General features: G+C 42.7%; 1 protein-coding gene and 3 non-coding genes across 4 annotated transcripts in view; 2 read left to right on the forward strand and 2 right to left on the reverse strand.

Moving 5' to 3' along the window:
• Window positions 1-27,780, reverse strand: part of LOC132867733 (histone H1-like) — a 276,764-nt gene that overhangs the window by 15,717 nt on the left and 233,267 nt on the right. The window lies entirely within an intron of this gene.
• On the forward strand, window positions 5,638-5,709 carry trnae-uuc (transfer RNA glutamic acid (anticodon UUC)). Its single transcript has one exon. It is a non-coding gene; the product is annotated as a tRNA-Glu (tRNA).
• On the forward strand, window positions 17,392-17,465 carry trnai-aau (transfer RNA isoleucine (anticodon AAU)). Its single transcript has one exon. It is a non-coding gene; the product is annotated as a tRNA-Ile (tRNA).
• trnaq-cug (transfer RNA glutamine (anticodon CUG)) lies at window positions 23,481-23,552 on the reverse strand. Its single transcript has one exon. It is a non-coding gene; the product is annotated as a tRNA-Gln (tRNA).

Raw genomic sequence — 27,780 nt, forward strand, 5'->3', positions numbered from 1 at the left:
CGATGCCTGATATGTATCCCCTTGGATACTCACCGGTATGCGATACACTCCGGCCCGATTGAGGGCGGCCTCTGGCGCGTCGGGGATCCAAACAACTGCACCCACTTCCATCGCTGTGCACTGCTGTTGAAGGTGGCCCGGCTCCCCGCAGCGCCAGCAGACCGGCCCGGGCTTTCCCTCTGCACCGGTGTTCTGGGGCTCACTCACCTAAGGTGGGGGAGAGACGGACACAGAAGGGAGAAACAGGAGGGCACTGCGGATGCAATGGGCCGGCTGGGGAGGCGCTGGCCCCCGCCTCTGTGGTGGGGGAATGGGGCGAGGACGGGACACAGGAGGAGGGGGAGAGAGAGAGAGAGAAGAGGAGAGAAGAGAAGATGCCATCTGCTGTCCTGCCACCAGGACAGCCGCTAAATGGTCCTCCGCCAGCTCGACTGCCCGATCCAGCGACGCCGGGCGGTGGCACTGGACTCACTCAGCGGTTCCTGCTGGCAAGCGAGCGATGAACTGTTCCAGCACCACCTGGTCGATGATTCCCTCGGCGTCGCGGTTGTCGGCCATCAACCACCGCCAGCAGGCGTCAAGGAGCTGCTGGCCAAATGCGAACGGCCGGCCGACTTCCTCCAAGCGCAACGCGCGGAAGCGCTGGCGCTGCTGTTCTGGGGTGTGCCCCATGCACTGGAGGATGGCCCGGCGGAGGGCCGCATAGGCCAGCCAGCGGTTGGCGGGGAGCTGTAGCACGGCCAGCTGTGCCTCTCCCGTTAGAAGGGGGAGGAGACGCGCCGCGCGCTGCTCCATCGGCCACACCGAGGCTTCGGCGACTTCCTCAAAGAGTGTGATTAATGTCTCAGGGTCATCCTGCGGGGACACCTTGGTGACGGTGAGGGGAGACGGGCCCGCGGTAGGAGCGCTGGTGGACCCCGCCGACTCGAGGAGGTGCCGGAACGCCTCTCAATCTTCTTGTTGGGCCAGCACCAGGGCCTCGAAGCATCACTCTTGCTCCTTCCGGGGGGTGACGAGCACCTGGTGCTGGCTTTGCTGGGCCGTGGCGAGGGCGTGGACCAGGTCCGTGAACGTGGAGGACTCCATAGGGCTGCTCAGCTGGTGCTCCACTTTCCCGGGTTTCAGCACCACTGTAACAGTTCTAACGTAGGGTGGAGCACAGAGGACGGCAGGACAGAGAACAGGTTCTTACACAGGGGCTTTTATTGCCACGCTTTTTAGCGAACAATAGCTTAATCAAACAGATACACACAACCGGCATCTGGTTCGGGGATGAGATCCTCTGCTCTCGCTCTCCCTCCTTAAATAGGGCATGGTCACTGGGAAGACACAGACAAACACAGGTTAATTGCCGTCAGGTGTAGTGATTTTGCCACTTACCTTCCCTGACTCCGCCCTCCTGTCACAGACCGGCACTTGACCACGCCCCAGCTGCCACACATATCAAATGTTGAAACTGAGAAATTTTATTGTTGTTTGAAAAAGCTATGTTAATTTTGAATTTGATGCCAGGAACACATTTCAAAAAGTTGGAACAGGGGCATGTTTACCACTGTGCTGCATCACTTCTTGTTTTAACAAAACTCTGTAAATGTTTGGGAACTGAGGAGAACAAATGCTGTAGTTTTGAAAGAGAAATGTTGTCCCATTCTTGCCTGATTATAGGATTTCAGTTGCTCAAGCAGGGCAGCACGGTGGTGTAGTGGTTAGTGCTGTCACCTCACAGCAAGAAGGTCTGGGTTTAAGCCCCATGACCGGCGAGGGCCTTTATGTGTGGAGTTTGCATGTTCTCCATGTGTCTGCGTGGGTTTCCTCTGGGTGCTCCGGTTTCCCCCACAGTCCAAAGACATGTAGGTTAGGTTAACTGGTGACTCTAAATTGACTGTAGATGTGAATGGTTGTCTGTGTCTTTGTGTCAGCCCTGTGATGACCTGGCGACTTGTCCAGGGTGTACCCTGCCTTTCGCCTGTAGTCAGCTGGGATAGGCTCCAGCTTGCCTGCGACCCTGTAGAACAGGATAAAGTGGCTGGAGATATAATGAGATGAGTTGCTCAAGCGTTTGGAGTCTCATTTATCATATGTTGCATTTCATAATGCACCAACTGTTTCCAATGGTAACATTTTCCAAGTGACCTGATGGACAAAATTCTGGTAACATTTTCAAAGTGAGCTGATGGACAAAATTCTTCATGTTCTAAAAGAAAATAAATATCATATGGTTCAATATAGCTCATCTTAGAGCCTGCACAGCTCAGTAGATAGGACCAAGGTTCAACATTCTTTGAGTTACATTTAGCATTTTCTGAACCTAAAGCGTCCTTCAAAAAGGCCACCGAAACCTGTTTTCTGAAAGCTATCTCTGACAAAGCTCAGCTCACAGTCTGACCATGGGCTGTGACCAGCAACCAAAATCAAATCAGGTTGCAAGATCTTGAAAGCATTTAGCTGCAAATTTGCGCTTAATAAGTAAAACTGCCTTGGGATGAGCAGAGAAAATGCAATCATGACAAAATATTTAACGATTTCATGAGCAGATGACCATTTGCAGATGGATCTTTGACTTTCTGACAGGCAGACCCCAGGTGGTGATAATCGGTAGCCACACATCCTCCTCGCTTATCCTGAACACAGGTGCGCCACTGGGCTGTGTGCTCAGTCCCCTCATGTACTCCTTGTTTGCCCACGACTGCACTGCAAAATACAGTGCCAACATTGTCATCAAGATTGCTGACGACACAACCATCTTGGGCCTCCTTACGGACAACGATGAGACGACATGCAGAGAGGAAGTGAAGGCGTTAGCCAGCAGGTGCCAGAACAACAACCTCTCTCTCAACATCAGGAAAACTAAGGAGCTGATAGTGGACTACAGGAGACAGCAAGGGAGGACACACTAGGCCATCTACATCAACGAGGATGAGGTCGAAAGGGTCAGCATCTTCAAGTTCCACACTGTGGTCAGGAAAGCTCGCCAGCGGCTGTGCTTCCTGAGGAGGCTGAAGAAGTTTAGCATGAAAGTAAACATCATTTCAAACTACTACAGGTCCACAATCGACATATCACAAGTCTCTGTTTATATCACAAGACTCCATTTACATATCACCAACATATCTCAAGACTCTGTTTACATATCACCAAAGCATTTACATATTTACTGTTTCCACATTTACCCACACATATCAAAACTCTGTTTACATGGTCAGTACTTCATTGGTCTTCAAACAAAGTGCAATTACTGGTAGCCACACGTGTCAATTTTTCCGATGTGCAATACAGGTGCTTGTGCTACACCCCCTCCCCACACTACCACCCTGAGACAATGCATGCATACATCTCAGTTATTTCTATTTTCACTTGAATTTAACTTCCGTTGTTTTTTTTTATCTTTAGGACTTTGAATCTTTTTTTTAACTGATATTCTGTTAAACTCCTGTTGGGCCCCAGTGCTGAGAGGCTTGTTTCTGGTTCTTATCTGGTCCACTGCATTTCATTGCAAGTTGGCCATGTGTTAACATAAAATGAGCAATGAAAATGAACTGAACTAAAAAGCTGACTGTTCTCACAACACCAGGCCAAAAGTGGGCCGGGATGGCCCAATCCATGTCTAGCCACTGAGTTTGTGGCAACGCGATCAGGCACTCCCCCCTTGGGAGGCGGAATGGTATGATAGTATAGTGGTTAGCACTCTGCATTATGACTTCAGCAACCCTGGTTTGATGCTGGGTCATGGCATTGTGCTTTCCATCTCACTATTGAACAGTGACTAAATGGAAATTCGTATGTAGTTTGGATCTCACTTATCATGGCTCTGCTTGGTGCAATGGATAACAGGGCTGACTACAAATTAGAAGATTCTCTGTCAGATGCTTGGCTGACCACCAAATGCTTCAACCAGCAGCTGGTTTTCTGGTAAGGGAACACAGATAACTCAGAGTCTGGAGAGCTGTAATCAGAGAAGCGATTGGATTCTGTTCTGGCGTCTCCGTAACCTTGGTCGGAATCTGGGTTATATCATAGATTTTTCAGTTTCACTGAGTCACTCTTCATCTCTGAGTTTGTCCATGAATTGCAAGTGTTAGCATGGCTTGTGAGGGATAGCAAAATGAGAAAGGATCACCACTGCTTGAAACCTTACATCGGCTTGAGGCACGATGGTTGGTGCGTGTGACCTCGGATCAGACGCTTCTCGCATTGCTGTTTGCTTCTCTCTTACCCCATACAGCACTTTGTACAAGACTTGTTGTTCACACTGACAAAGGTGGAAGCTTCTGCTCAGAGTCTGACCATGGGCTGTGACCAGCAACCCTTTGAGAGAGGGAAAACTTTCTTACAGATAACATCTCCACTCAGTTCTGCATCACTCTTACAGTGGTGCTTGGAACTTTGTGAACCCTTTAGGATTTTTTATATTTCTGCATAAATATGACCTAAAACATCATCAGATTTTCACAAAAGTTCTAAAAGTAGATAAAGAGAACCCAGTTAAACAAATTAGACAAAAGTATTATACTTGGTTATTTATTTATTGAGGAAAATGATCCAATATTAGATATCTGTCAGTGGCAAAAGTATGTCAACCTTTGCTTTCAGTATCTGGTGTGACCCCCTTGTGCAGCAATAACTGCAACTAAACATTTCCGGTAACTGTTGATCGGTCCTGCACACCGGCTTGGAGGAATTTTAGCCCATTCCTCCATACAGAACAGCTTCAACTCTGGGAAGCTGGTGGGTTTCCTCACATGAACTGCTCGCTTCAGGTCCTTCCACAATATTTCCATTGGATTAAGGTCAGGACTTTGACTTGGCCATTCCAAAACATTAACTTTATTCTTTAACCATTCTGTGGTAGAACGATTTGTGTGCTTAGGGTCTTGCTGCCTGACCCACCTTCTCTTGAGATTCAGTTCATGGACAGATGTCCTGACATTTTCCTTTAGAAATCGCTGGCATAATTCAGAATTCATTGTTCCTTCAATGATGGCAAGCCGTGCTGGCCCAGAAGCAGCAAAACAGGCCCAAACCATGATACTACCGCCACCATGTTTCACAGATGGGATTATTTTATTAGGCTGGAATGCAGTGTTTTCCTTTCTCCAAACATAATGCTTCTCATTTAAACCAAAAAGTTCTATTTTGGTCTCATCCATCTACAGAATATTTTTCCAGTAGCCTTCTGGCTTGTCCATGTGATCTTTAGCAAACTGCAGATGAGCAGCAATGTTCTTTTTGGAGATCAGTGGCTTTCTCCTTGCAACCCTGCTATGCACACCATTGTTGTTCAGTGTTCTCCTGATGGTGGACTCATGAACATTAGCCAATGTGAGAGAGGCCTTCAGTTGCTTAGGAGTTACCCTGGGGTCCTTTGTGACCTCGCCGACTATTACACACCTTGCTCTTGGAATGATCTTTGTTGTTTGACCACTCCTGGGGAGAGTAACAATGGTCTTGAATTTCCTCCATTTGTACACAGTCTGTCTGACTGTGGATTGATGGCGTCCAAACTATTTAGAGATGGTTTTGTAATCTTTTCCAGCCTGACTAAATAAAATAAAAAATAACAGCTACTTTTCTGGAAAATGCCTGAGTTCTCACCAATGGCCTAAGCACTTCAAAGGTGACCTTTACATGTCAAGGCTGTCCCATATGGTCTAGTGGTCAGGATCCCTGGTTTTCACCCAGGTGGCCTGGGTTCGACTCCCGGTATGGGAATGTTTCTTTGTTGTGTCACTTGAGTTGCAAGTCACATGACCTTGAGTGAAATCTTCATTCTATAGGCTCTTGCTTTCATGAGTCCTTTTGGTGTCATGATGGGACAAGAAGTCTCAGGACAGTGCAGAAGATTCCAGGATTCACACTTGGCTTACTCAGCTTAGCTCTCTCTTACCCCATCTAAGATCCTGGGCCCGGCTTTTTGTTAACTCTAAGAAAGGCTGTAATCTGAATCTGACCACAGCAGGCGGTGTTCAGCGTTACAGCTATTTTTTTAACACTGTGGGCTCAAACCTGTACAGAGGGAAAGGATACGGGTCTGGGTTTTCACTACACCAGGCCAAATGGGTGCCAGTGCATCCAGCTGTTCTTCCAACATCTGATGTAGGGGTGGCTACCATGCCCATAACCATAGTAACCCTTTCACAGTACAGTTTGCGATTCCATCCAGATTGAGGACCTGACCAAAGATAATCATGTCAAGGCTGCATCACCCACATCTCGACCCCATGCAAGTATCACAGAGACTATCAGGGAGACAGTCACCACAGAGACAGTCATGGAAACACTTACAAAGACCTCACCAAAGTCTCGCTCTTCTGATTTTATTGTACCATCTCCGTCTCCCCCCTGCATGGATTTCCCTAATAGTATGCAGAGACTGCTGCCAATGGCTACACTCTCTTTTTCCAGCCCAAATCTGTCGCGACAAGCAGTGTACCCAGCTCATCAAAAATCAACCAACAGACTGAACTGTGTTCACCCAGGACTTTCAGCTGGCTACCAATCTTTTTCACCATCTAAAAGATACATGACATCTCCAATCTTTACACCCTCAAACCAAATGGAACATACAGAGAGTCTTGTATGATGTGCTGTGGGTACCTGCATTGGGTGTAGTTTTGAAAACAAGCTGGGACCCAGTATGCCTATGCCATTCTCTATTCCTGTGTTGATAAGAAATAGAAAACATAGAGCATATTTAACCCAGCGGGTAAACCAGTCTAGTCTCCTTCCTGTTTCAAAACAACATCAGAGTGCCCAAGCAGATATTACTTCTAGACTTTCTGTAAAGCTAGCTCTTCAGAACGTTAGATCACTTTCAAACAAGTCATTTTTAATTAGTGATCTTATCTGCAAATACAATCTTGATTTTTTGCTTCTAACTGAAACTTGGCTGGATCAAGCAAATAGTCCTACCACCCTTATTGAAGCAGCTCCCCCAAATTTTAATTTTATGAATGTTACCCAACAGGGAAAAGGTGGAGGGATCGCAAATATATTCAAAGTTTCTTTTCAATGTAAACAATCCTCACTTGGTGATTTTACATCCTTTGAACACTTATGTGCACTTGTTACATGCTCTCCTAACATATTGTTATTAACTATTTACAGGCCTCCGAGACATTCAGCCAAAGTTTTTCTGGAAGAGTTTGGTGAACTGTTGTCAGTCATTTGCTTAGAGTTTGACTGTCTTATTATATCTGGGGATTTTAACTTGCATGTACATAATCCTGCAAACACTTATGCCAGAGAACTACTTGGACTTATTGACAACTTCAACCTAGTACAACATGTACAGGGGCCGACCCACTCTCGTGGTCATACCCTTGACCTCGTCATCACAAAGGGTCTTAATGTTTCTACTACTGTTGTTGACCTGGCCTTATCTGATCATTTTTGTGTTTTCGCTGATGTTTCTATGTCTCCTCACATTCAGAACAACTCAACAACTATGGGTAGGAGAGTCATAAACGACAACACGTGTTCTCTTTGAGCAAGCTCTCTCTCGGATCTCAACCAAAATGTCAGAGTCTGTAGATGATTTACTGGAAATTTTTAATTTAAATATGACCCAAATTATGGATGATATTGCTCCATTCAAAATCAAAAGAGTCAATGACAAGCAGAAAGCACCATGGAAGCAATACCCAGCTGTAAAATTGCTAAAGAGAGAAGGTAGAAAGGCTGAAAGAAAATGGCGCAAATCTAAACTTCACATCCATTATCAAATCCATAAAGAGATGCTTTGTAAATATAATTATGAAATTCGTAAAAAAAGACAGTCTTTCTTCTCCAACATCATCAACAGGAATATGAACAATGCCCGTGTGCTATTTTCAACAGTAGAGAAGCTAACTAATACCCCCACCACAATTAGCACCTGAACTTCTCTCAGTTAATGCAATGAGTTTGCATCCTTCTTCAAAGGTAAAATTGATAAAATACGGCAGAATATTGCTCATAATATATCTCAGTTGCAAATAATTGAAAAACTGAAATCACCAGTGACACAGACAGATAACTTCAACACAATGTCAGAATTTTGTTTAATTGATTATGAGACTCTTGAAAAAACTGTACAAAATCTCAGTTCCTCAACATCTGAATTGGACATTCTGCCCACCAACTTTTTTAAGTCTGTTCTTCATCTTATAATTACAGATGTGCTTCAAATCATAAAAACATCCCTAGAGACTGGCATTGTTCCTGTGTCCCTGAAAAAAGCCGTTGTAAAGCCCCTACTTAAAAAGAATAATCTGGATGCTTCAGTATTAAACAACTACAGGCCAATATCAAATTTACCATTCATCAGGAAAATCCTTGAAAAAATTGTCTTCAATCAATTAACTGCCTTCTTGATATCAAACAGCTGTTTTGATAACTTTCAGTCAGGATTTCGTGCCAATCATAGCACTGAAACAGCGCTGATTAAAGTTATAAATCTTGGGTACCAAGATTGGAACGATCAGTGAACGCTGCCTGAGATGTCTTGGACATGTTCGCCGTATGGGGAAAGGACGTGTTCCGAAAGATCTCCTATATGGCCAGCTTGAATGCGGTTGACGTCCAACTGGTCGCCCGCACCTGAGGTACAGAGATGTGTGCAAGAGAAATGTTAATTCGGCTAACATCGACGTAAACTCATGGGAGGAAACAACGATTGACCGGTCAGCATGGAGACAAATTGTCAAAGCAGGGGTGAAGGAAGCTGAAGCTACCAGATCCCAACTCAGAGACCAGCGGCAACAGAAGGCACCTTCTGCCAACACCACCACATTCAGTTGTGCAGGATGTGGCAGAGACTGCCACTCTAGAATTGGCTTGTTCAGCCACCAAAGAAGATGCCGACCATGACCGAAACCCATCGTCTCTTTACGACGGATGGAGGCCAATGATATATATATCAAGCTATGCTGATTCAGAGTGCCACAGGGTCATTTTCTCACACACCAATCTGCATATTCCTAAAGGAATATACTGTCTTGCACAGTGCCTTGCAAAAGTATTCATACCCCTTGAACTTTTTCACATTTTTCCACCTTACAACCACAAACTTAAAAGTTTTTTATTGAGATTTTATGTGAGAGACAAACACAGAGTAGCACATAATTGTGAAGTGAAACAAAAATGATAAATGGTCTTCAAAATTTTAAACAAATAAAAATCTGAAAAATGTGATGTGCATTAGTATTCAGCCCCCCTGCGTCCGTACTTTGTAGAGCCACCTTTTGCTGCAATTACAGTTGCAAGTCTTTTGTGGTATGTCTCTACCAGCTTTGCACATCTAGACACTGAAATTTTTGCCCATTCTTCTTTGCAAAATAGCTCAAGCTCAGCCAGATTGGATGGAGAGCGTTTGTGAACAGCAATTTTCAAGTCTTGCCACAGATGCTCAATGGGATTTAGGTCTGGACTTTGACTGGGCCATTCTAACACATGAATATTCTTTGATCTAAACCATTCCATTGTAGCTCTGGCTGTATGTTTAGGGTCATTGTCTTGCTGGAAGGTGAATCTCCTTCCTAGTCTCAAGTCTTTTGCAGCCTCCAACAGGTTTTCTTCCAGGATTGCCCTGTATTTAGCTCCATCCATCTTCCCATCAACTCTGACCAGCTTCCCTGTCCCTGCTGAAGAAAAGCATCCCCATAGCATGATGATGCCACCACCATGTTTCACAGTGGGGATGGTGGGTGCAGGGTGATGAGCAGTGTTAGTTTTCCACCACACACACAGCGCTTTGCATTTAGGCCAACAAGTTCAACTTTGGTCTCATCTGACCAAAGCACCTTCTTCCACATGTTTGCTGTGTCCCCTACATGGCTTCTTATGCCTGTCTTTCAACAATGGCTTTCTTCTTGCCACTCTTCCAAAAAGGCCAGATTTGTGGAGTGTATGACTTATAGTTGTCCTGTGCACAGATTCTCCCACCTGAGCTGTGGATTTCTGCAGCTCCTCCAGAGTGATCATGGGCCTCTTGGCTGCTTCTCTGACCCTTGCTCGCTCTGTCAGTTTAGGTGGATGGCCATGTCTTGGTAGGTTTGCAGTTGTGCCATACTTTTTACATTTTTGAATGATGGATTGAACAGTGCTTCTTGAGATTGGGATTTTTTTTTATAACCTAACCCTGCTTTAAACTTCTCCAGAACTTTATCCCTGACCTGTCTGGTGAGTTCTTTGGTCTTCATGATGCTGTTTGTTCTTCAGTGTTCTCTAACAAACCACTGAGGCCTTCACAGAACAAGTGTATTTATGCTGAGAGTAAATTACACACAAAGTCAAAAAGTCCCATATACATTTTTCGTACATATGTTGGGGAATGCCTGTTAGAGAGCACACTCTGCCTAGGCCATCAGCATGGTGGCCAGTTCCTTTCCTCACCGCCTTTAACTTCCCCAGGATTTCCACCAGGTCCCCAGTCACTGCTGGGTGGATAGGAGGCAAGCCCCAGATCACCGTCTGAGGCAAAGCTCAAACCAGGAACCCTTCGCTTGGCAGTCAAGCACTCTAACCACTTGGCCACCTCACCTCGTAAATTACACACAGTAGGACTCTATTAACTAATTAGATGACTTCTGAAGGCAATTGATTGCACTGGATTGTATTTAGAGGTATCAGAGTATAGGGGGCTGAATACTAATGCACACCAGATTTTTTGGATTTTTATTTGTTTAAAATTTTGAAGACCATTTATCATTTTCATTTCACTTCACAATTATGTGCTACTCTGTGTTGGTCTATCACATAAAATCTCAATAAAAAACTTTTAAGGTCGTGGTTGTAAGGTGGAAAAATGTGAAAAAGTTCAAGGGGTATGAATACTTTTGCAAGGCACTGTAAATGCTCAAATGTCAAACAAATGCTCAAAATGAGCAAAATGTTCAGCAAATCACATCGCAAATGAAAGACAGGACGCGTATGACCATTACCTTAACAGAATCTGAACGTGGTCGTTGGTTGGACTCTTGAATTTTTGGTGTTGCATTTATGTCAATTCATCGCTCAAAGCACTATATCAATACAATTAAACAAAAGTGAATTTTTGAAAGAGTTGTTCACTTGTTGCCCAATCTGGGTTTTCCTTGTCGAATAAGGAAGCTGGTTCACCTTTAAGAAATTCGAACACTTTCATGAAAAAGCTAACCTGAATGCTAACAGAAATAAAATGAGATTCTTATGCAAACTCTTCCATACTGATTTACAACTTTTTTTTTAAATGTTTTTAATCCAAGTTCTTACCTGAAATAAAATGCTCGCTGCAAACGTGGGTATTCACAAACTTTTCTGGAGTTTTCAGGCTTAGATCCTCATGTCGCATTCTTTCTAACCACTCATTTCTTCATTGTTCTTGAAGCATTTGCTTCTCTTTCACATTTTTCTTGATAGCAGGCATATGATAAACGTTTTTATCTATTTCTCGATTTGAACGATTTGAACAACCAAAAAAAATGCAAAAATGAACCATATTGAAGACAGACCAGGCCTTGCTTGCACAAAAGACTGTGCTTGTTTGTCACCCAGGTGAAATTATCACGTGATGCATCAGGTTGTGCACAAAGGGTCTATAGGAAATTACAATAAGACATGCTTTGTTTGGATAATAATAAAGGAGAGGGAAAAACAATTCTGGTACAATGAAAGTAATGTCTTGCACAATTTGGTCAGATCATGAGAGTATTTGGTACAGGCCAGTATAGCTGTATATCCAATATAGCTGTAAGCACTTACAGATTGAACACGTTTAATTTAATAGTGTCCAACGATAATTTATCATTAAAGATTAGCTATGATTAACAATGAATAAACAAGGGTTAGGCTAATGACTAATTAAGGACAACAAAGAGCCAATAAAAAAACAACAAGTCATTGATTTGGTAAGTTTAACCCAGCATTGCACTCAATATAACCAAAATGTTGGGTTGAAATAAGAATCCAACCATTACATCAATTTAAATTAATGGCCTTGTTAAAGTAACCCAACCTGCCAGGTGAAATGCATAACTCTTTTCACTGAGTTAAAATGACCCAGCGTTGTTAAAATGCCACTTACTTCTTTAAGTTACCAGCAGCAGCACAGAAAGGAATGCAATAACAAATATCAGACCTTACTTTATCAGCTCTCTCAAATGCAAAATTTAATACAGAATCTATAAAGTTCTAAATTAGCTGCATTTTCACCAACACTAACCTCATTCTTACACTCCAAGTTTCATTTACAGGGAAATCTTATTCATTTCACCAGTTGGGCAAAATAAACCAACATGCAAAACATCAAACCCATCTGTCAAAATAAAGCCAGCGCTCTAATGAACACACTCAGCACTGTCTACTCCCAGGCCTTTTCTCTTCTATAAACACAATGCTCACAATAAATGGTGTGTTAAAGCCTATCGTTTTTCAAATCTGTGTTACAGTAAATGTACATGTACACTCTGTTTTGAACAAAATACCATAGGTAAACCCAAACTGTACCTCTACACTTACAGCTGAGCATTGCAAAAGATGTTTAGCATTTGCTTTTCTCACCAAACCTAGGAGAAATTAAATAGTGCTGATGTTCAGAATTATTGAGGTACGGTAATATGTACAAATGAAGGAGTAAGATTATGTATATGATAAAGTGCATGAGTATTGCACATAGAGGAATATTGTACTAGTATGTTATTGCACTAGTGCTGATATAATAATATACAGCACAGAATATACAGAACCGGTCAAATGCCATGGGCTGTATTGCACAGTAGTATAGCAGCATTGAATGAGTGGAGGTGTGCTGTTCAGACCTGTGGATTAGTTGGCGGAGGCAGTGAGTGCTGTGAATTCAGTAGTGTGATAGCTATGGGGTAAAAACTATTCCTCAGCCGGGTTGTGCGGGCGTACAGAGTTCTGTAGCGCTTTCCAGGGGGTAAAGAGTCCGTGTCCAGGATGGGTTGGGTCTTTGATAATGTTTTTGGCTCTGCGAGTGCACCAGGAGTGATGGATTTCTTCCAGTGATGGAAGTGGAGTGCCTGTGATCTGCTGAGCTGTTTTTATGATGCGCTGCAGGGTCTTCTTATCTTCCAAGGTGCAGCCCGAGTGGTGCAGTGTGTGATCAGTGACTCTATTGTGCACCTGTAGAAGTTCATCAGCAGCTGTTGAGGCAGTTTTGCTTTCCTCAGAGTCCTGAGGAAATGGAGCCTCTGAAGACCTTTTTTAGCCAGTGCTGAAGTGTTTGGGGTCCATGATGGGAGTCAAGAGCCACGCAGAACAACACGCTGCGCTGTCTAAAAGACCCATTATTATTTAATTTAGTAATCAATCTTCAGCATTTCTCTGAGCAGGGACAAATTGTCAATAAAGACACAATATAAAATCTCCTGCACCGAACATCAGTTGACACCACCAGCTAACAACTTGAAGGCAGGGTTCAACTTGCACTGAAAAGAACCTCAGTGCATTTCAGGTCCAATGCATTAATCCCTGACTGATTGCCAAAATGGAGCAAAGTCAAGGCTGAAAGGGTCATTCCTTGTCTTGTTTTTTTATTTTTTTCGGAACTGTCCATGATCTATACAAGGTGGCGACCTTTGTCCTCGTTAGTATTGTGGCCAGTATCTCTACCTGTCAGGCGGAAGTCCAGGGTTTGATTCCCTGATGGGGAGGGTATATTAGCTGTGAGTGTAAGAAGACAAAAGGATTTTCTGCCTTCATGGATGGTTTCCAAGCAACTTGTGCTGCCCTCTATTATATTTTCTCTTCTCCCGACACACCTCATTCTATTCTTCTGCTAATTGCCAGCAGTTCGGGGGGAAGTGCATACGTTTGATGAGGAAACAATATCAAATCTACTGCACCGAACATATTCTGGGACCACATTTGTGAATCAAGGATTTCCACAAATCTGACAGCATTCTCATTTTCAAAGTTCTGTAATGTAAATGAAATAGATGACACCCTTGCTGAAATTAATTGGCAAACACTATAAAAGAGTCAGTTGACACCACCAGCTTACACCATGAAGGCAGGCTTCAACTTGCACTGAAAAGAAGCCCAGTGCATTTCAGGTCCAATGCATTAATCCCTGAGTGGTTGCCAAAATGGAGCAAAGTCAAGGCTGAAAGTGTCATTCCTTGTCTTGGGGCTTTTTTATTACTATTATTTTTATTCGTGGTGAATAAGAGAAGAGAAGATACAAAGAAGAAGACCATCTGTCTTTGATTTTGTCACAAATGATACCCTAAAAATGTCTATGACGAGATGGGCTAGTGTGTCCTCCCTTGCTGTCTCCTGTAGTCCACTATCATCTCCTTAGTTATACTGACGTTGAGAGAGAGGTTGTTGTCCTGGCACCAGCTGGCTAACACCTTCACTTCCTCTCTGCATGCTGTCCCATCATTGTCCATAAGGAGGCCCAAGATGGTTGTGCCATCAGCAAACTTGTTGATGATGTTGGTGCTGTATTTAGCAGTACAGTCATGGGCGAACAAGGAGTACATGAGGGGACTGAGCACACAGCCCAGTGGCGCACCTGTGTTCAGGATCAGTGAGGAGGAAGTGTGGCTACTGATTATCACCACCTGTCCGATTATCTGCCTGTCAGAAAGTCAAAGATCTATCTGCAAATGGTCATCTGCTTATGAAATCATGAAATATTTCATCATGATTGCATTTTCTCTGCTCATACCTAGGCAGTTTGTACTTATTAAGTGCAACTTTGCACCTGTTTGCATCCTTCTTCAAAGGTAAAATTGATAAAATATGGCAGAAAATTGCTCATAATATATCTCAGTTGCAAATAACTGAAAAACTGCAATCACCAGTGACACAGACAGACAATTTCAACACAATGTCAGAATTTTGTTTGATTGATTATGAGACTCTTGAAAAAACTGTACAAAATCTCAGTTCCTCAACATCTGAATTGGACATTCTGCCCACCAACTTTTTTAAGTCTGTTCTTCACCTTATAATTACAGATGTGCTTCAGATCATAAATACATCCCTAGAGACTGGCATTGTTCCTGCATCCCTGAAAAAAGCTGTTGTAAAGCCCCTACTTAAAAAGAATAATCTAGATGCTTCAGTGTTGAACAACTACAGGCCAATATCAAATCTACCATTCATCAGGAAAATCCTTGAAAAAAATTGTCTTCAATCAATTAACTGCCTTCTTGATATCAAACAGCTGTTTTGATAACTTTCAGTCAGGATTTCATGCCAATCATAGCACTGAAACAGCGGTGATTAAAGATATAAATGACATACGTCTGATGCAGGCAAAACATCGGTCCTGGTGTTACTGGACCTCAGTGCAGCTTTTGATACTGTTGATCACAACATACTGCTATATCGACTTGAACACTGGGTTGGGTTGATTGGTAAAGTTATCAATTGGTTAAAATCATACTTAAAAGATAGAAGCTTCTTCGTTACCATGGGAAATTGTACCTCAACATCAATGTCCTTGACCTGTGGTGTCCCCCAGGGGTCGATCCTTGGACCATTACTATTCAACCTTTAAATGCTCCCACTTGGACAAATTATCAAGAACAACTCAATTTTGTATCACTGCTATGCAGATGACACCCAAATTTATTTTGCTCTATCACCTAATGATTATGCCCCCCTTGAATGTCTCTACCAGTGTATCGACCAAATCAACAACTGGATGTCACAAAATTTTCTCAAGCTGAACACAGCTAAAACAGAAATAATTCTATTTGGGAAAAAAGATGAAAGACTCAGGATTACCACTGTTCTTGACACAAAGGGGATTAAAATAAAAGATATGGTTAAAAATCTTGGTGTTTTCATTGACAGTGAGCTAAACTTTGACAGTCACATGAAAGCACTCACTAAAACGGCATTTTATCACCTAAAAAACATTTCCAAACTAAGAGGACTGATGTCAAAAAATGATCTGGAAAAACTTATACATGCCTTCATCTCTAGTAGGGTTGATTACTGTAATGGCCTTTTCACAGGCCTGCCAAAAAAGACCATCAAACGACTTCAGCTGGTTCAAAATGCAGCAGCTAGGGTTCTCACATGAACAAAAAGAGCAGAGCACATTACTCCAATTCTAAGGTCCCTTCACTGGCTTCCAGTAAGCTACAGAATTGACTTTAAAGCATTGCTGCTGGTGTACAAATCTCTAAATGGTACAGGGCCCAATTCTCTCTCTGATATGTTGCAGCGGCCTAACCCAATCAGATCTACCAGATCGCAGCAGCAAAAATTACAGGTAAAACCTGTTGTTAATACAAAGTGTGGTGAAGCAGCTTTGAGCTACTATGCAGTACAGCTATGGAACCAACTCCCAGAGGACATCAAAAATGCTCCTGCTGTTGGCAGCTTCAAATCTAGATTAAAGACCAAGCTGTTTTCAGATGCTTTCTGCTAATTGATAAATATCATCTTTACATGTTTTAAACTTTACTTAACTTTCACAGTCTTTGCATGTCTTAAACTTTACTTAACTTTTATTCCATTTTATTCTGCTGTTTTTCTGAACTTTCTCTCTTCATCCCCCTTTATTTTATGCAATTTTATTTTCTATTGTTTACTGTTTTGCTTTTACCTCTGTAAAGCACATTGAACTGCCACTGTGTATGAAATGCGCTATATAAATAAACTTGCCTTGCCATGCCTAAATCCTTTCAAGATCTTGCAACCTGACTTGATTTTGGTTGCTGGTCACAGTCCATGGTCAGACTGTGAGCAGAAGCTTTTTTTGAAGAAGCTCATTTGGGTGATAACAGATAGTGTGATTATAATTTTTTTTTACATCGAGTCTGTTTTGTTGATGTTATAAACTGTTCATTGATGGAAACTTGAGTGCAAAACTGTTCATGACAACTGCAGTCCGAAAATTAGCCAGTCAACTGTAGTCCTCAGCCATAAAGCATCCCTGTACCAGCCATTTCCATCCTTTATTGGATGTGTTGTTTTCAGGACAGGAAGAAGCCTTTCCCTCGGTGATCTTCAAGGCTCCAGTCTTTTAAAACTACCTAATTTCCTGACATGGGATCCTTGGCCTGCTTCTCCTTCTTTTGACGCATGTTTCAGGAAGCAGATGTTGCTTTATTGTTCAGTGTGAGCAATTGGGTCGAGGTTGGTGAGAAGTGGTTCTTCAGAGCACATGGTGGCTTTTGGACCACCATGTTGAAGAAGGGAAGTAGGTGTGCATCCTTCTTTCACATTGTTAAAGCTATCCATGCTGACTTTGCTCAGTAGATAGAATACGTTTTTCAGACTGGATGTTGGGATTTTCATCCCCCTGTGTAAATACTGTATGTGAGTGGGTCGAACTGAGGGCTTCAAAACAATAATCAAGAGAAAAGACATCTGTTCAAGGCAAAGTCACTGCCTCGTCACTATTTAGTGAAGCACCTTAGCAGCCATGACATTTTTTTTTCCCTTGGCCAGTTAGCTCAGTTGGTTAGAGTGTGGTACTAATAACACCAAGGTCACAGGTTCAATCCCTGTACTGGCCAGTTCCCTCCTTTACAGGTCCTGTTGTTGTCAGGACAGGGGAAGCCTTTTTCTGTTGAGGGAACTGTTCTGCAAAACAAGAGCTTCTCTGGTTGTTTTGCAAAATGTCAATCGATTCCTTGTATCTAGATGTGCCATTGAAATACAGTAACTCAACTGATTGCAGGACGCAGGAAATTCAAATACACGCATGAGATTGCCTCAAAGAGAATCACTAATGAATCTCATAAAAATCAGTGATCCTTTTTCAATTCATCTAATTGTGCTTCATTTTGAAAGTAACTTTAATTTCATAAACTCTAAAAGGTATCTTTAGTTGCTTGAATCACTCAAAACCACTCCAAAACATAGCAATTACTGAAGGATCCAGGAAGGTAGTAGCCATTGTTAGGGTATGATAGACAGATAGATGGTCTTTTTCTTTGTATTTTCTCTTCTCTTATTCACCACTAAATAATATAGTCATTAGCTGACTGCTTTTGCAGAAAGTCCATAGTGAGAATTCACCAGTTGACCACTATTTCATTCTGAGGGGACTGACTCAGGTGTTTTTCATTTAAAGTGCACAGGATCTGATCAGAACTTGAGCTCGTTCACAGCCCAACCCACACAATCCAATGTGGCAACAGAGGGTACAGTGGATGGTCCATCACGCCATGTGAGCAGACCAAGTGAGTGTGAGGGAAATTTAATGGACAAACATTATTATTCTCTGTGTTCCTGTATGTTGAGCTCAAGTGACTTAATGGATGAACATTATTATTCTATGTGTTTCTGTATGTTACTGAGAAGAGATGTTCATCCACATGCTGCAATCGCTTTTCTGTGGCCTTGGTGGTAATGAGCAGGGTGCTTGAGTTCATCCTAACTACGCATCTTCTCATGATGTAACCACCTTTCCTGACCTCGGTGGTGATAAGCAGGGAGCTTGAGCTCTCCCTAACTCGCATCCGCCTGCACATACCAGAGCACGCCAGGTGCACACTTTAACAAAGCTTCATAGAAAATCTTGAGCCAATCATGTGAAGACACAAGAAGTGAGCGAATGCTTTCAGAGTATAATAGATAACATTCCTAAAACACAACTCAGAGTGCGCGTACTCTCGGCATCATCAGAAGTGATGTCGTCTTCTATTCTTCTCTTTCCTTTCCTATTTTATACATCTTTATATGATCTACTATAATAAATGACTGAAAAGACAACTGTTAAGCGTTCTGAAATGTTTATTAGAAATTTCCATTACATGAGTTAAACATTGTTGGGCAATTATCACTCTGATTTGGTTCTAGGGGCACAGCCAATTATGCTTTCCATCCATCCATCCATCCATCCATTATCTGTAACCACTTATCTTGTACAGGGTTGCAAGCAAGGTGGGGCCTATTCCAGCTGACTATGGGCGAGAGGCAGGGCACACCCTGGACAAGTCACCAGATCATCACAGGGCTAACACATAAAGACAAACAACCATTCACACCTACAGTCAATTTAGACCCACCAATTAACCTAACCTGCATGTCTTCAGGGGAAAACAGAGCACCCAGAGGAAACCCACACAGGCACAGGAAGAACATGCATACTCCACACAGAAAGGCCCCCATCAGCCACTGGGCTCAAACCCAGAACATGCTGGCTGTGAGGCGACAGCATTAACCAATACATGACTGTGCCACCGCCAACTGTTCTAATGCTCCCCGAGCCACCATGTTGCACCCAAATCAAATCAAGTTTATTTGTATAGCACTTTTAACAATAAACATTGTCGCAAAGCAGCTTTACAGAATTTGAACAACTTAAAACATGAGCTAATTTTATCCCTAATCTATCCCCAATGAGCAAGCCTGTGCCGACGGTGGCAAGGAAAAACTCACTCAGATGACATGAGGAAGAAACCTCGAGAGGAACCAGACTCAAAAGGGAACCCATCCTCATTTGGGCAACAACAGACAGCCTGACTATAATATTAACAGTTTTAACAGGTATAACCCTCAACTGTCCTCATGGGGCCGTCCTTCACAGGAGCGGTGCGATAAAACTCCGACCAGACACAGGGCACCAGGATGGATCAAGCAGGTCCGAGGGGCAGAAGAGGCCAGCATCTCAATCCCAGGATCAACATGTAACTCAGAGGGACAGATTGGGGGGGGGAGAGAGAGAAAGAAAACACGTTGTTATGTATGCCCTAAAAATGACAAGTATTAAATCTGTGTGGTAGGCTCGCAGAGACGAGAGTCTTTACATCAGGCATAACACACAACAATGGCATGTTAATATGGTAAAAAATATCATGACCTGCTCTGGCTGGATGCTTGATTGGGTGATGGGAGCACACTCCTCAGCAATGATGAGATGCAGATGGGACCCTTAGGGCTGGCCAAGACAATTCAGTTACATTTCACCGGGTCTGGGACATGCGACAGAATGTCTGATGGCCGATTCCCTGCAGGCTACGATAGCCAGTCGAGGTCTCCACCCTCTCCACCAAAAGATTTCCTGTTGACTCCATGTAACTCAGAGGGACAGATTTGGGGTGGGGGGGAGGGAAAGAAAACACAGGTTGTTAGGTATGCCCAATGTCACCTGAATAAGTAGGAGCAGTATACATACTGCACTGAGTACAAGCAGGGAATCCGGCAGCTAACTATGACAGCATAACTAAAAGGAGAGAGCCAGAAGGTAACACAGGCATGAGGGAGCCCCGGGACATAAAGCAGCCAGCCACTACACCGTCAACAAACTCGAGTGAGCAAGCGAGTGGGGACTGACAGCACCCATACATCCCAGTTTACCAAAACACTGTATGTCTGAGGACCCTCCAGATCTACTCCTTTACCTCATAAACACAATTAACAAAAGGCTTGACTAAACAGATATGTTTTCAGCCTAGACTTAAATGCTGAGACTGTGTCTGATTCCCGAACATTACTTGGAAGGCTGTTCCATAACTGTGGGGCTTTGTAAGAAAAGGCTCTGCCCCCTGATGTAGCCTTCACTATACGAGGTACCAGCAGATAGCCTGCACCTTTTGATCTAAGTAGGCGTGGCGGGTCATAGAGGAGCAGAAGTTCACTCAGGTACTGTGGTGCGAGACCATTTAGTGCTTTAAAGGTCAATAGTAGTATTTTATAATCAATACGAAATTTGATTGGGAGCCAATGCAGTGTGGATAAGACAGGCGTGATGTGGTCATATTTTCTAGTTCTAGTAAGGACTCTTGCTGCGGCATTTTGAACTAACTGGAGCTTGTTTATGCACTTATTGGAACATCCAGACAGTAAGGCATTACAATAATCCAACCTGGAGGTAACAAAAGCATGGACTAGTTTTTCTGCATCATGCAATGACATTAAATTTCTTATCTTTGCAATATTTCTGAGATGAAAGAAAGCTATCCGGGTGATGTTATCAATGTGAGTTTCGAATGAAAGACTGGGGTCAATAATCACTCCGAGGTCTTTTACTGCTGCACGTGAAGAAACAGAAAGGCCATCCAGAGTTACTGTGGAATCAGAAAACTTACTTCTAGCTGTATGTGGTCCTAGCACAAGTACTTCAGTCTTGTCAGAGTTAAGCAGAAGGAAATTAATAAGCATCCAGTGTCTAATGTCCTTAACACATTCCTCAATTCTATTAAGCTGGTGTCTCTCATCAGGTTTTGCAGAGACATACAACTGTGTGTCATCAGCATAACAGTGGAAACTAATACAATGTTTACGAATAATATCGCCCAGAGGTAACATATATAGAGAAAAAAGCAGTGGACCCAAGACAGAACCTTGTGGAACACCAAACTTTACCTCGGTACATCTAGAAATATCACCATTTATATCAACATACTGATAACGATCAGTTAGATAAGACCTGAGCCAGGAGAGGGCCATTCCCTTAACTCCCACAACATTTTCTAGTCTATCCAGAAGAATGGAATGATCAATGGTATCAAATGCTGCACTAAGGTCAAGCAACACAAGTAGTGAGACACAGCCCTGATCAGACGCCAACAGTAGGTCGTTTACTACTTTAACCAGTGCTGTCTCTGTGCTATGATGAGGTCTAAATCCTGACTGATACATTTAATGGATGTTATTCCTATGTAAATATGAGCATAACTGCTGTGCCACAGATTTTTCAAGGATCTTGGAGATAAAGGGGAGGTTTGATATTGGCCGATAATTGGACAGCTGACAGGGATCAAGGTCAGGTTTTTTAATCAGGGGTTTGATAACTGCTAGTTTAAAGGATTTGGGTACATAGCCAATCATAAGAGAAGAATTTATTATTTTTAGAAGCGGTTCAATTACTCCAGGCATTATCTGTTTGAATAGATGTGTCGGTAAGGGATCTAGTACGCAAGTTGAGGCTTTTGATGTAGAGATTAATGAAAGTAATTCAGTTTCTTTTAGGGGAGCAAAACATTCTAACTGATGATCTGATACAGTTATATTGTTAACTACAAGGTCACTTTCATTGTCTAACCTTAAATTAGTAGTTTGAATTATTTGTCGGATATTCTCAATTTTGTCATTAAAAAAATTCATGAAGTCGTTGCTACTACATAATGCAGGTGTGCATGTGTTGATAGTGGACTTATTCCTGGTTAATTTTGCTACAGTATTAAATAGGAATCTAGGATTATTTTTGTTATCTTCTATTAGGGAGGAGAAATATGTTGATCTCGCAGCACTAAGAGCTTTTCTATACTTCAGGAAGCTCTCCTTCCAAGCTAATTTGAACACTACCAATTTTGTTTGACGCCATTTACGTTCCAATTTTCGAGTGGTCTGTTTTAATGTGCGAGTGTCATCATTATACCAGGGTGCTAATTTTTTGTCTCTGACCATTTTCCTTTTTAGAGGAGCTACATTATCTAAAGTATGGCGGAATGTTGACTCTAAGCATTCAGTTGCCTGATCAAGTTCTGCAGGGGCTGACAGTGACCCAGTCAAAGTTGACAGCTCTGGGAGATCATTTATAAAGGTCTGTGCAGTAGTTGACGTGAAAGTACGTTTAATAGAGTAGCGTGGGGAGGTGCATATATTATTACTCAGACATATCTTGAATGAGATGAGACAATGATCTGAGATAACTTCAGACTGTGGAAGTATGACTATATTATCTACGTTTAATCTGAATGTTAGTATTAGATCAAGGGTGTGACCACCATTATGGGTCGGTCCTATGACATTCTGCTTAATCCCGACTGAGTCTAAGATGGACACAAACGCTGTTTTTAAAGGGTCTTCTGGGTTATCGAAGTGAATATTAAAATCTCCGACAACTAAAGCTTTGTCTAAGGAAATAACCAGATCTGAGATAAAATCTGCAAATTCAGAAAGAAACTCAGAATATGGCCCCGGGGGCTTGTAAATAATAAGCAATGGAATTAACTGGGTAGACTTATTTTTCGAGGCTACATACATTATATGAGTATGAAGAACTTCAAATGTATTAAATTTATAACCAGGTTTTTGTGTTACACCTAGATAATCGTTATAAATAACCGCGACGCCTCCTCCTCTGCGAGTTAGACGAGGCTGGTGTATATAACTGTATCCAGGAGGACTCGCTTCATTTAATGCTATATATTCATTTGGCTTAGTCCATGTTTCTGTTAAACACAGTACATTAAACTCCTGATCAGTAATGAGTTCATTAACCATTAGCGCTTTAGATGTAAGAGATCTAATATTTAATAGCCCCACCTTTAGATCAAAGGTGCTGGCAGCAGCTGTACAGTCAGTATGATCTAATTTTATATTGATTAGGTTACTGGAACAAACTCTCCGAAAATTTCTACCTTTTCCGAAAAATCCAGACCTATAGTGCCCAATATCATTGAAGCTGTGATGGTACTGGAATAAACCTCAGATCCAAAATTGCAAAAGTGGACCATACCTATCTTGAAGAGAACTTGTTCCATGTTGATGGAAACAAAGGGTTTGGAATATGCAAGCTTGCTCAAAAGCAGCCTTCAGGTGAAATATATTATTTAAAGAGGTGCAAAGAGCAGCTTCAGAGGCTCCACTGAGAGTTGAACTCAGACCACTGGATTCAGAGTCCAGAGTGCTAACCATTACACCATGGAACCAAGACACAGCTGCAAGATTGTTTTTACCATCAAATTACTGCCATATAACTGACCTCGCTCTGGCAAAAAATTTAGCACCCACTTGGTCAAAGGTGTACACAAACCATCAATCCCGATACCCAGGAATGAATCAGGGACCTTCAGTCTTACGCTCTCCCTACTGAGCTATTTCAGCATGCCCTACAGGGTTTAACTCATGGCTTCTTCCATGCAGTCGGATACAGCCTTTGGCCCTTGTGAAATGTATGCAGCAAGCAGAAATTTGTTTTTGAGATCACATTACATTATATTACATTATAGGCATTAAGCAGATGCACAACATCAACTCATCAGACTTGGAGGTAGACCGCAAGATTCAAACTGCCACCAAAGCCTTCGGTGCTTTACAAAAGCAACTATGGTCTCGCCATGACATCAAGAGAACCAGCAAGTTGAAAGTATACAACGCCGCAGTCTTATCACCTCTGCTTTATGCCAACGAATGTATGAGGCTCTACGGTAAACACTTCAAGTATCTGACCAGGCTACAACTGCGACACCTGCATCAAATCCTCAAAATAAGATGGCAGGACAAGGTCCCCGATGTAGAAGTCCTCAGGCGAGCCAAAACAGTAAGCGTGGAAACCCTTATCACAGCCTCCCAACTTCGTTGGGCTGGACACGTCTGGCGCATGCTTGACACGCAACTACCCGAAGCGGTTTTCTATGGAGAACTGAGCCTAGGAAAGAGGCTGACAGAAACAAGGAGGACAGAAACTGAGGTACAAAGACATTTGGAAGAGGAACATGAAGAATGCTGTCATTATCGATCAGACGTGAGAAAGGGATGCCTCGGTTAGAGCAACATAGCGAAGCAAAGTTAAAAGCTCAGTGTTTGAAATTGAAGACAAGCATCAAAGGGAGTATAGGAGAGCTCACGAAACTAGACATTCCATAGCACCTCAACCGGGCCATTCATGCCACCGCTGCGGACGACTCTGCCGCTCTGGTGCGGGCCTTGCGGCCCATCTGTGTTTCTGTGCATCCTACTGAAGCAGGCATCATCACTAGCAATGGACAGCCAACAAAGGGTTGTGGACAACTGGCACCATTGGTGGGGCCCCTTTGGCTATTCTGTTATAAGAGCAGGGCTGCCTGAGATTGATGACCCAGGACTAAGTGTGCAATGGTTGACAGAAATGATTTCGAGTAATCCTGACAAGTCCATTGTGCACTTGTGCAATGAGCTAAGACTGTTGCATGATGCAAACACTGGTGAGGCATTCCCAAACCCAGTTGTACGGGTGAATGGTTTCAAACGGGACATGAATCATCGCCGATGAGGCATTCGTGAAACTTATGTTGAAAAGTCCAACATGAGAAGACTGATGGCAAATGACAGGGGGGGATGAAGTGCTAGGAACCTGTCTCTATCGCTGTAACGGTCCCTATACGTGGTGCAAATTGACATGGGACAGAAGAAGAAAAGAAACTGGAAACACCTGGATTTGTCTGGACTGAAATGGGCGACACATTTTTACTACTGATGTGCTTCCTCTTGTTTAGCAAGCCAGCCATGCTTCTGCTGCATCCTTGTGTGTACTCTCAATTAATGGGATCTTGGAAATTTTGGTGTTAGAAGAAATCTGCTTTCCCCTCTCTGCTAAACACATGCAATCGCGAGTTTCAAAAGCCCATGGACAAAGCCTTTCTCTCATCAAATTTGACACACAAACACTGGCTTAAGAGTCCAGTGCCTCATCGGTGAGGCCAGTGCAGCATAGGCCTTAACCTCAAATGACCAGTGTCAATATGTGGGTGCAATCAGTTAATTATTGAAATTAAGTGATCAATCTCATTAAATCAGTCTCATTAAATTTGAAGGTTAATAATTAAAATGAATCAATCCCATTGAATCGTTTTACTTTGACTCATTTGAATTGAATCATACCATAGAATCAGTCTCATTTGAAGTGAATCATTCAGTGAATCATTTAGTGAATCATACAATGAATCATTTAGTGAATCATTTAGTGAATCATACCATTAATCCTGGTGCTTAATAATAAATTACCAAACAACTAAATTATGGTATATTTCCAAATTATTACGATCACTTACCATATTACATAACATATATGCACCTTTTTGAATTCTTCGAGGAGATTGGGGACTTCATATATCGTTCCCACAAATAAACACAGTTTGTTTAATAAATTAATTTATTATAACAAAGATAAAAAATAATATATACAAGCAGTGAGGTGTGTATATACATGTGTGGTGTGTGTGTATGGCCTAGCTTGTTGCTAGCTAAAACAAAAGTATGTTATCTAAATAGAACAAAGGATTAGCTCTGTTGCTAACGTGTGCTTGTGTGTGTGTGTGAAGGACTTGACCATGTGTTTAGCCTCATGTAGCTAACTACACATGGTGGAGGCCTAGATTAGCCTTGTGTTGCTTGTGTGTTTGTGAAAGGCCCTATGGCCTAGCTAAAGTGTGTTTGTTAGGCCTGGTGAGGCCTACTGAGCACATGTTGCTAAAGACAGAGGGAAGCTGTCTAAAGTGAATCAGGCCTGGTCAGGCCTGTTGAGCACATGTTTTCTCAGTAACAAAAAGATTCCACACTCATAACATTACCAAACTCACTGAAACCTTGATAAGGTCAAAATGTATGATAAGGAAATTAGTGTTAGTCAGAGAGGAGCATGCACAACCTATCAAACAATTGAGAGAACATAGAACCAAAATAAAATCAACACGCTGCGTGTCTAACAGTGTAACAGATAAACCTGGGTTTAAATTCACACTATTTCAAATAAAAGCAAATTCCTAAGACTATCCTAAGATGGTCCTGGGTTTGAGCCCCGGGGCCGGCGAGGGCCTTTCTGTGTGAAGTTTGCATGTTCTCCCCGTGTCTGTGTGGGTTTCCTCCGGGTGCTCCGGTTTCCCCCACAGTCCAAAGACATGCAGGTTAGGTTAACTGGTGACTCTAAATTGACCATAGGTGTGAATGTGAGTGTGAATGGTTGTCCGTGTCTGTGTCAGCCCTGTGATGACCTGGCGACTTGTCCAGGGTGTACCCCGCCTTTCGCCCGTAGTCAGCTGGGATAGGCTCCAGCTTGCCTGCGACCCTGTAGAAGGATAAAGCGGCTTGAGATAATGAGAAATGAAAAAATATCCTAATTATGCCCAAATGCCAAAATCTTACTTAATCCTGCCTTTAGCAAGATATGAAGAACTATTCGCCGGTGTAGTTTCGGGCCTCGCCGTGGGAGCACGTGAGCCGCTCGTGATGGAGGTGTAGAAAACTTTTGGGTCCAGCGGAGCACTTGGGTGGTTCCCGTGGAAAGCAGAGGATTCTTGGTCCGAACCTCAGCGTTCGTGAGGAAAAGTCTCTGATCAGAATAAGATGCACAGCGCTTTTGAGTTAAAAAGGATTCAATCGCTTCTTAACTTTTAACTGCCTGGGCTGCAGTCGTGATGTCACTTCTAATACAAGTAAACCGGTTGTAACTCAGGTTGAGTTTAAAGATTGCACGACTCTAGAGTTTACCTTTGCCAAGGGTAAGAAAGAAAATCGCGCTGAGTGATGGATCTTGCAAGAAAGAAGACGTCTTTTTGGCGGAGAGCATCCCTTTATGCGTCTAGACTCATCGGAATCTGGATGCGAGAGACAAAGATGGAAGTGTTGTCCCATTGTTTTATGCTTCCTTGTATGATGACGTAGATGATCCCGCCCCGGTGTGACGTAGGTCAACGCGGAAGTAGGCTGATGGGAAATGTAGTTTCTTAAAGAGACAAAATGGCGGCATGATACCTACAAATAACACTAACACTCATGTGAAGGGGAAACAAAAGCCATCTTGGCCATCTTTCTATTTGGGGCATGAAGCCCCCATTAGCCCCCGTTCTATTAGATATCTGCGTGAACGCAGGTTCATTTCACCTTTGCATTCTTCACAAAATCTGTATGGCTTTACTGATTTTACTGCTTTCAACAAGGGCTGTAACTTCATTGTCTTGGTATGTGATTCAAGTAAGGGAGTAGGACCTGTGATTCCCAGGAGAGATGCTACACTGTGTCCACTATCATAACTAGCAAGAAAATCTTGTGTTTATTTCTCCATGATTTATGACTATTACAATGATTCCAGTCACTATATTCTACTGGAAAGAAGGCATCCAAAAAAAACAAAACAAAAACAGGTTCATGGGTGACTTATTATTTACAGGCCCCCGGGGCCAT

The sequence above is a fragment of the Neoarius graeffei genome, chromosome 19 (assembly GCF_027579695.1).
Source record: "Neoarius graeffei isolate fNeoGra1 chromosome 19, fNeoGra1.pri, whole genome shotgun sequence".
NCBI classification, from domain to species: domain Eukaryota; kingdom Metazoa; phylum Chordata; class Actinopteri; order Siluriformes; family Ariidae; genus Neoarius; species Neoarius graeffei.